The following is a 10,101-nucleotide window of genomic DNA, read 5'->3' on the forward strand; positions in this document are numbered from 1 at the left end:
AATGAGACATTCTAAATTCTGCTTCTGGTACTTAATCTTTGGAATCCAGGGTGTGTTGTATATTTATGGCACATCTGGACTGGGACTGGCCACACGTGGCTCCGAGTCATATGTGGCCAGTGGCCATTTTGACAGCCCAGCTGGAGATAAAGGGCTGAGCTAGGGACTGGGACTTAGTAAGCTCAGAGTGGGCATCAGTTATTATTATCATCGTGTTATAGCTATTATACAAAAATATCCAGGGAATTCCCTGGCAGCCCAGTGGTTAAGACTCAGAGATATCATGGCAGGGGGCATGGGTTCGATCCCTGGTCGGGAAAATAAGATCTTGCAAGCCACGTGACATGGCCAAAAATAAAATAAAGCTTCTAAGAAAAAATTTTTTTTAATATCCAACTACATTCTGTGTTCCAATTCCATGCTGGAGCATCTAGCTACAAAGTCCACTGGAATAAGCCAGCGCATAGGGAGGAGCACCCTAAGCTCTCTGCCTTAGCAAGGAAGTTCTACTTTCAACCTTACCCTTGGCTTCACCCAACCCCACCAACTTGGGAGCGTCTGTGGCCAGCTCTGGCTTTCTGCACCCCAAATTGCAAGGTATTCATTCACTCATTGGACGAGCAATTACTGAGTGCCACTTGTGTGCCAGACGCAGAGAATGATAGGAGAGTCTTGGCAAAGGGGCTGCTTAGCCTGTGGTCAGGGGAAACCAAAGACAAAAACCTGGAGGCTGGAACCCTTAAAGGCACGGCAAGAGGATACTAGCAGGTGGGGAGGCGGCCATATCTTAAGAGAGGACACCTGGACAAGACCTGGAGCCTGAATTTTCTCGTCTGTAAAATAAGGCACTTGGCACTCATGTTTGCTCTCTGTGAAATGACCTTGCTGGGTGACCTTGGGCCAGCAACTCACCCTCTCTGGCCCTCTCTATACCACAGCAGATGACTCAGTGACCCCCGGGCCAGGCTCAGAGCCCCTGTTTCTCCATCTGCTGCGGCAAGGATGGGGGCAGGATGCTCGTCTCCAGTTCCATAGAAGGAGCTCCTGTCCGCCCAGCAGCCCCAGGATTCCAGCTCCGGGGCCCAGCGTCCCCGGGGGGATCGAGTAACCCGGCCAGGCAGCCGGGCCCCTGCGCCATCCAGGTCTAGTTACCGGCTCCACTTACAGCTGCCTCCTCCAGCTGCCTCTGTCGTCCCCCGGCACAGCCCAGACGGGCTCTGGGGCTGTCTAGGAACTTGGTGAAGCGGCCAGAGGGAGTCCCCTGGGGCCTGGGCCACGGGGGCGCTGAGGAGAGAGGACCCCTTACACCCCCAGTGCTCACTCCACACCCGGTAACTCACCTCTCCCCAGCCCAGGAGGTGGCAGTGCAGCCCCTCCGTCCTCAGCCCTCCTCCCTGCGTTCTGGGCTCCTGAATTCTCAGTTTCTCCATCAGAGAACAGAGCATGACAACCAGCCCCAACCGGTTATCGTGATGGGGGAATAAGCCACATGGAATAGGCGCTCCGGACTACTGTGCAGCGAGGGTCACATCTTCCCCTCTCTGGTTTTGCTTCTGCCTCTGTAAATCAGGGATGACAACGTAAGACTCCCCGGGGGACAGGGGGGTCTAGCGCACAGTAGGTGCTCAGCAAACACTGTCCCACAGACAGCCCCTATTTATGAAAGAGCTACACAGATCTGTTGATTCCAGACTTCCTGGGCACTTAATGTGTGCCAGCATAGCCGGGGATTCAACCCTGACCAGGACCATGCACAGAATCAGGCATGCAGTAGGTGTCCAATTAATGCTGAACATCTCCTTAAAGAAGATGTGTTTCGAGTACCTGAGCTATCTCCCTGCTGCACAATACAGCAGCCCAGCAGAGTAGGGATTTAAGCTAAGATTTTAAATTTTAAAAAGTTTTTAATTAAAAAATTATTATTATATCTTTGGCCATGCCTTGTGGCAGGGGGCATCTTAGTTTCCTGACCAGGGGTCGAACCTGAGGTCCTGGCATTGGCAGTTCTTAGCCTTAACCAATGGGTTGCCAGGGAGTCTCTTAAATTTGATGAAGCCCCTACTGTGTGCCAGCTGCTGGGCCAAGCCCTTCGAAGGTCTGAACACAATTCCTACCCAAGCCAACTCTATGAAGCAGCATCATTATACCATTTTACAGAGGAAAAAAACAAAGCTCAGAGAGGTTAAGACACTTGGCCAAGGTCACACAGCACAGAAGGGTAGAGTTGGGATTTGAACCCAGGCCACGTGGCCCTACCGCCTCTTGCTGACATTTCCTGAGCGCCCACGATGCACCATCTGTCAACAAGCCTGCACAGTCTAACTGCACATTTTGCAGATAAGTGAGCAGAGACCCAGAGAGAGGCTACCCTTGTCCCAAGCCACTCAGGCAGCCGGGGGCAGGGGAGACCGGGTGGCAGAGGCGGGACCTCACGAGGGGGACACAGATAGGTCCTCAGGGCTCCAGGCCCAGATGGGGGCGGGGGTGCTCCTGGGTAATTAATTTTAATCACTGTTTGGAAATTGGGCCGCCAGGAGGCAAATCGGAAGCAGCAACTTGTAATTAGAAATGGGGAAGGGGAGGGCTGCTTTCTCGGGGAGGCGGCGACCATTCTGAGGAGATTAAAATGTCATTTATACCCAGCGGGTAATTAGGGGGCCTGGGAGGGGGCCACTCGAGGAGGCTGGAGCTCCTAGGGAATTCAAGTTGGGCTGTGGATTTGGGATCAGGAACCCACAGATGGGGGCTCAGAGCCAGCCTGGGGGCAAACAGATCCTGGTGTCAATCCCAGTTTGGATGAAACAGAAAAGTCAGGTCCTGCTCTTGGGGTCCAATTTTAGGGGAGAGAGGGGAGTAAGAGTCACTCTAAGGGGCTCCACTTAGGGAGAACAAACAGATCTGGTTGGTCACTGCCCTGGGGCCCTCAATCCAGAAGAGAAGATAGTGAGCCTGGCCCCCCTCACTTGGGGTTCTGGGATCCCTCTTCTCCCCCAGGCTGATCCTCCCAACCCGGAAGTCCTCCAGCCACTGCCCTTCCCTAGAGGCCCTGTCTGGGAGGCCCCAGGGATCCCCTACTGAGATGGGACCGGACGGGCAGGTCTGGAGGGGGGACACTGCTGAGTGATGGTGGGCAAGAGACAGATGGGACCATGCCAAGTGCTGCTGGGAATGGAAGACCTGGCGAATGAAACTGAAGAAGACAAAGGTGGGAAATAGGTCCTGGGCGGAAGGCCTGGAGGTCACAGTGGACCACAAGTCCTGGTGAGTCAGGGCTCAGGAATGGTGGAGATGCTGGCAGAGTGACGTGGGTTCTGGGAGGGTGGGGTTTGAGAACTGTGCATCAATAGAGCAAGACAGAGAGGGGCAGGGGCCCCCGTTTTGCTAGGTGACCTCGGGGAATTTGCCAGCCTAATCTGAGCCTCATTTCTTCCACACCCTGGGGCTTAGAAGGGGAGCAATAGCAAACATTTCTGGAGCACCTACTGTGTCCCAAGCTCTGTGCAACAGGCTTTGCAGAAAGTACTGATGGGGTAGGTAGGAGGGGTTTCCTCACCCAGAGCAGGCAGGTAATATGCCCAAGGGCACACAGCTACAAAATGGCCAGAGTGGGTTTTGAACCTAGCCCATGTGGTCCCAATATCACACTCTTAACCACAGCGCTGTATTTAGTTGCTCAGTCCGGTCCGACTTGTTGTGACCCCATGGACTGCAGCCTGCCAGGCTCCTCTGTCCATGAGGATTCTCCAGGCAAGAACACTGGAGTGGGTTGCCATGCCCTCCTCCAAGGGATCTTCCCAATCCAGGGATCGAACTCAGGTCTCCCGTATTGTAGGCAGATTCTTTACCACAGGAGCTACCAGGGAAGCCCACAGTGCTATGTGCCCCTAGAGAAAGGGGCTCTCAGCCCCTCTGCACATCTAGAAAGTCCACCATCTACTCTGACCCACCCACTTTTCCTCTCTACTGCCTCACCCTGGCTGTTTCCCATCCTTGCTCCCCTGGACCAGTGGAGTCCCTTCCACCTGGTCCCCCAGCTTTGGCTCCCCACAGTCTGCACTCTCTGCAGCGACCAAATAGCATCCGTGAGCACCGAGGCAGGTCCCGCCCCCTCCTCTGCCCACAGCCCTTGGGCACCCACCTCCAAAAGTTCAAGTACTCCCTACAGCCCACGAGGCCCTGCACAAAAATGTGCAGGGGGATCTTGCCCCCTCCCTGCCCTTCCCTCCTCCATCTCTCCCCCTTGCTCACTCTGCTCCGGCCACACAGGCCTTCTTGCTGTGCCTCCAACAACACCAGGCATGGTCCTGCCCCAGGGCCTTTGCACAGGCTGTGCCCTCTTCCTGGAATGCTCTTCCTCCAGTTCTCTGCAGACTGGCTCCTTTTCATTTTCCAGGTCTCAGCTCAAATGTCACCTCCTCAGAGACACTCTCCCTGACACCATCAGCTGAAACAGCCCCTCCCCTCTCAGCGACACCATCCAGTGTCACTGTCCTCAGGGCACTCGTTATATTTGATTTACTTTCTTTCCCAAGTTAGTGGCCATGTTCCCATTGGGTATGAGCTCAGCAGGGCAGAGCCGGCTTGGCCTTGCTCATTGTTGGGTACACAGCACCTGGCACATAGTAGGCACACATAATAGGAGCTCATCTGTCAGCTCATGGAATGAAAGTCAAGACCCCACACCTCCAATGAGATCAGGACCAGAGGCCACAAGCTCTTAAGTAATTTCTTTTTCTAGAGTAAGAAAAGAACAGGACCAGGCCTGGCATTGTCTGCGTCCTCCTGTTTAAATGTTTAACCGTCAGGGAGAGAGAATAGCATCTGTGTCTCACAGATGGGGAAACCAAGGCTCAGAGAGGGGGCATGAGTGAGTGAGTGAGTGAAGAGATGGATGTTGTGGCAATCTTCAAGGGCAAAAACTCAGATGGGCTATCTCAGCTGCCCCAGGGGACACTGACTCAGCCTTCAGGAAAGGGAGAAGGTTCTGAAACTATCAGAAGACGTGTGGCCTGGTGAACTCCTACATATCCGTCATAGTCCTAGCTGCAACGTCCCTCCTCAGTACAACTTCTCTGATTCCCACTACACAGAGACAATTTTCCCTAGCCCCATTTTGCCCCAACTCTGATCCCACATAGCAAAGAGAGCCAGTGTCTGCCTATTTCCCCTCCTTGAGCCTGGACAACCCTTGAGGGCCAATCAGACACTAGAGTTAAACTTTTTCCTCTGAGATCTCAGCATCACCTGCCCAGAGCATGGCACAAGGAGCCCCTGGGAGCATCTGTTTAGTCACTTGTCTCCCCAGCTGCTTTAGACCAGGTCTCTCCCAGGGCCCTCCTGAGAACTCACGAACCCACAATCCCCCCTGGGATCCTGCAGTTGGGAAGTTCTCTCCTAGGTCTGCCCTTGGAAGGCAGGCTCAGCCTGGGACAAGATGCATCCTGGGAAATGTAGTCCTCACTAGACTGGGCTTCCCTCCTAGCAGGCCCTGGGACTACCACCTTTGGACCCTGGGGCCAGTGAAGGAGATTCAAGGGTGGCTGGGCGGGGGAGGGGTGTGTGTGTGCCCTGTATCACTGCCTAAGAGATGGAAGAGGCGTCTTCGGCCTCCCAAGTCACCTCCTCAGCACATTCTAATGACTGCCACTTCGTCTGGCCATCCCTCAAGGGCAGGTGATGAACGACTGTGATAATAAGAGAGAATTATGTGGCTCAGGCCCAGACCTCTCAGGCCACACATCAAACCCGGGCTCTGGAAGCCAAACCTGCACCGATCACAATGGCGGGGGTGTCTAGCGCGGGGATCTGAAGCTGACGCCTAGATATTAATAATTTGACCACAGGATGTGGGGCAGGTGGCAAGGCTGTCTTGAGCCTCAATGTCCCTGCTTCTGCTAAATGAGGTCCCACCCACTGTCAATCCCAATCACCACTGGGTCTTGGATAAGTCAGTCTGAGAATCCACAGTCCCTGAAATGGGTTAGAATTTTGGAATCACTATATCCTAAACATTTCCCCAGCATTCTGGAAAAACGGCTACCTAAACCCACTTGCTTGCCTCCCTGCACGGGTGACTCTCCACCCCTCTGAGAAGCCCACTAGGTTTGCAGGAAACTCTCTCCTGGTAGCTACCCTTCCTCATATCTGCTCAGGGTCTGAAACTCTGCCCATTCCTCTCTCTGCTCTACAACCTTCCATGGCTCCCTACTGCCCTTAGGATAAAGCTGCTCCTCGACTTGGCATCCACGGGCCCTGCCACCTCTCCGGACACATTGCTCATTGTAGCCCACACTTAAAATAGTGCAGCCATTCAAGAGTCCCCCAACACACCCCTCTGTGGCTTTCCCTGCCACTCTCTCCACCTGGAATCAGTGTACCCCTCTCCTTCTGGCAACATCCTTCAAGCCCAGTGCCAGTATCCCCTCCTCCAGGCAGCCCTCCCTGCTTCCATCTGTCCTGACCCTGGCTGAGTCCTTTCTGGGTCCCCATCATCACCTGGCAAAGGGCCAGGCACACAGGACAGGGCCAGCCACAACCCAGGGTCAGCTAGGGACACTCTCCTTCCCAGGACATGGGCAGTGACCAGCACGTCCTTCAGCCCCTGGGGACCCAGCTTACCTGTCCCGCCAGCTGACGTCAGGGTCACCTTTGCAAAGACAGTTTGATTTCTATCTTCTTGGTCCAGCCCCAGCTCACCCCAGCAACTCCCTGCTCAAGCCCTAGGCAGCCAGTACAGATGTCAAAGTCTCCTACAGCCCAAGTATCCAGCACCTTCTTTCCCCAGTGGACAGAGGTGAATAGTCCCTCCCTAGTGACTCAATACCTCCGCTGGGAAACACCTTCTCACCTCCAAGCAGAGAAGGTGATAGGACCATGAGGCCCATGGGTACTTAGCCCTGACAGAAGGCAGGTGGGGGCCAGAGGGAGAGGTTACATACCCAGGGTATTCCATGGTACATCTCTGCCTCATCTCCTTCCACTCAGGTCCTAGAACCAAGAGCACTTTCTGGGGCGATTGCAGCCCAGAGACGGCTAGCGACCTGTCTGAGGCCACACAGCAGTACTCCTCTTCTCACGCCCTGGTCTTCTCTATGATGCTTTTTTTTTTTTTTTTTTTTTTTGAGAGTGGTGGGGCGTTGGATCCTCCAGGTCTAATGTCTGCCCTGCGCAGGTCAGTGGGGTGGTGGTGGGGGACTGGGGTTTCCAAGGAAACATTTGGGCTGGTGTTTTGGGTTTCAGCTGATATGGGGGTTCCTCTCCCCCTTGACCTCATCTAGCAGCCCCAGCAGCAGAGGGGACTGGCTTCCCTCTTCACCCATCCTGCCACCTCCCTGGGCCTCAGTTTCCCTGTCTGTTCAGGGAAACAGGTCAGCTCAGCAAGTACATGCTGCAGTTTAATGAGCCTCCTGCCAGGCTGCCACCTGTGGGATATCCAAGGGGGTCTCCTCTGAGCCACAGGGATCCACACCTACCTTCCCAAAGAGCTCAGGACCTCCTCCCAGGAGAATCCTGACCCCATCCATGGCCCCCAGCCGCTTTCCCATACCCCATACATACTCTGTCTATACAGAGTTTCAGGCATCCCTCAATTACATCCCAAAATTTCATCCTGAAAGACACCATATCTACAGGGATGTGGAAAAGGGGCTAGCCAGCGTCTGCAGGGAAGGGGACGCTGCACGGGTACTGAACTTTGACTTTGAAGAGCACACTGTACCCCTTGAGAAACTGAATGAACCCAGAAACATATAAAGCATTGCAATTTTGCAAACTGGGGGCCCTTCTGAAACCCAAGCCATTAGTCCCTTCTTCCTCCTTAAACCCCAAAAGAGACCCCCAAAACTTGCGGGCCCAATCCCCTAACCTCCAGCCCCAGTTCCCCTCCAGTCCCAGAGTCAAAGATAACAGCCTCAGGGGGAGGATGTCAAAGACCTCAGCTAGTGGCTGAGGGTCTGGGAGTCACCCCCAACCCCAGGACTCTTGCAAATACACCTAGCTTCAGCGTCTACAAGACAGGGCAGGGGCAGAGCAGGGGGGTCCTATGGCAGCGCCCCACCTAGGAGGGGCCCCAAACCCGGAGGGCACCCTGAGGCGGGACAGGGGTTGCGAGACCCCCTCCCTGGAGACCAATCAGCGCCCACAGGAGGGGGCCACATTCGGCGCCCCCCACCCCTCCCAGCGCACTGCGAGAGAAAGACGATTTCTTTGTCCCTTTGTCAGCTCTTGGGGGGCCCGAAACATGGGCCCCCACTGCAGCGGCGGGGTGGGGGTGATCCAGACCCGTTGACTTTCTCCCCCCGCATCACGGCCCCTCCCCCGCGGCCCCAGCCCTGGACTGCTTCTGGGCCGGGCGTGAGGCTGAAGAGGGCTCAGGGGCGCCCAAGGTGCCACGGATGGACCGTGGAGTGGGGCGGAGGGGCCTCGCTTCGCCAGGACCACCGCACCGGCCCCTCGACTTAGCGCTCAGGGCTCCGCCCCCCAACGCATCCCCCATCCCCGGCCAGCAGGCCCCCTGCCTGCCCTGAACACCCCCACCTGGGCCCCAATCCAGCTCTCCAGCGGCGCAGCCGCGAGCCCCCGTTATTGTGCTTTCTACGGCGCCCCCCATGGACAAAACCTCCACCCTCTGTGGTACCGACAGAACCCCCATTATAGCTCCACATATAGGCCCCCCGTCAACAATCCAGGCCGCCCCCAGCTGCGGTGCCATTAGACACCCCCGTTACGGAGTCTCATTCAGAGACCCAGGCCCAAATCCAGACCCTTCAAAGCGTTCTGACTGGTCCCCCATTCTATCGCTCCATACTGCGACCCCCCGAAAATCCAGCCTCCTCCCCAGTTGCGTTGCCGACAGAACCTCCCGTTATAGCGCTCCACAGACCCCCTCCCCGGCCCAATCCATCCCCCTCCCAGTGGCCGGGTCCTCAGGCCCCCCCATCATAACGCCTGACCCGGCCACCTCAGCCAACAATTAAGGCCCCCAGCTGCGTGCCGACAGACACCCCCAGGATAGCGCCTCCCCAGCCCCCCTTCTTGCAGACGCCCCGGGGCGCTTACCTCGGAGCCGCGGCCGCCGCGAGTGCGCGGGAGGGAGCGCGAGGGCGGGAGGGCGCGGGTGGTGGTGGTGCGGGGGGGGGTCGGTGCGCGCACCTGTCCCGGCCCGGCCGGCTCAGCCAGGCATCCCGGGGTGGGGAGGGGGGCTGGGGGCGCGCGCTCTCCCCGCCCCCGGGCCCGCGGCGCTGCGCTGGGGGAGGGGGCTCAGCCCCGGCCCCCGGAGCGCTGGCGTCGGCTCCCGGGGGGGCGCTGCGCGGCGGCCGGACCGGGGGCGCGCCGCGGCCGCATCTCCTCTGCCCGCCGCGGCCGCCGCTGCGACTCGCGACTCCACCACCTCCGCCCCCCCCTCGGTAACCCCCCCTTACCGAGCCGGGCCGGAGCCGTGCAAAACCTGGCCAGGAGCTTGGGCGGCGCGGAACGGAGGGCGGAGCCGGGTGGGCGGCCAAAGGGGCTGGGGGCAGGGCCGGGGGTGCGGGTGGAGGAGCGACCCAACAGAAATCACTCTGCTTTGGTCCGGGTGGAAGGTCTAATTGCCGGCCCCTCCCCCAATTTACTGCCTAGGTCCACTCTGGCCGACCTGCATCCTCAGGATCCACCCTCTGTGAGATGCTGGAGATGACCGGGAGACTGCGGTGTCGGGAACCCAGAGGGGCTACGTGGCCCTCTTCATTTATGAGGTCATTTATTCAGTCCACAAATTATACTTAACAACACTCAATAGGCACGTAAGGAAACTGAGGCATGGGAGGCGTCTTGTCCAAGGTCACCCAGTTAGAAAGTGGCTGAACTGGGGTTGAACAGAGCAAGCTGGCTGCAGAGACCATGGTACACAGCCCTGGAGGCTGTCTTTGATCCCAGCGCCCAAAGGAACCTGACCAAGAAAGAGATTGTGGCCGGGGGGCAGTGGCTGCAGCATCCCCATAGCCAGTGGAGAGCACTCCTGTTCCCTGCCTTTGGGACTCCAAGACAAACGGGTCTTCCTGTTTCAGAGACCGCCCAGGGGACCTCCGTGCCTCCCTGTGACCTCAGAACAGCAGGAGCCTTTGA

General features: G+C 57.1%; 1 protein-coding gene across 1 annotated transcript in view; it reads right to left on the bottom strand.

Annotated features, from left to right (window-relative positions):
* Positions 1–9,192, bottom strand: part of SEMA6B (semaphorin 6B) — a 28,639-nt gene extending 19,447 nt beyond the window's left edge. Inside the window, exon 1 of the mRNA XM_018050883.1 lies at positions 9,058–9,192. The gene's annotated coding sequence lies outside the window, so the exon portion shown is untranslated. The remainder of the gene's footprint in view (positions 1–9,057) is intronic.

Source organism: Capra hircus, chromosome 7 (genome assembly GCF_001704415.2).
Source record: "Capra hircus breed San Clemente chromosome 7, ASM170441v1, whole genome shotgun sequence".
Classification (NCBI taxonomy): Eukaryota; Metazoa; Chordata; class Mammalia; order Artiodactyla; family Bovidae; genus Capra; species Capra hircus.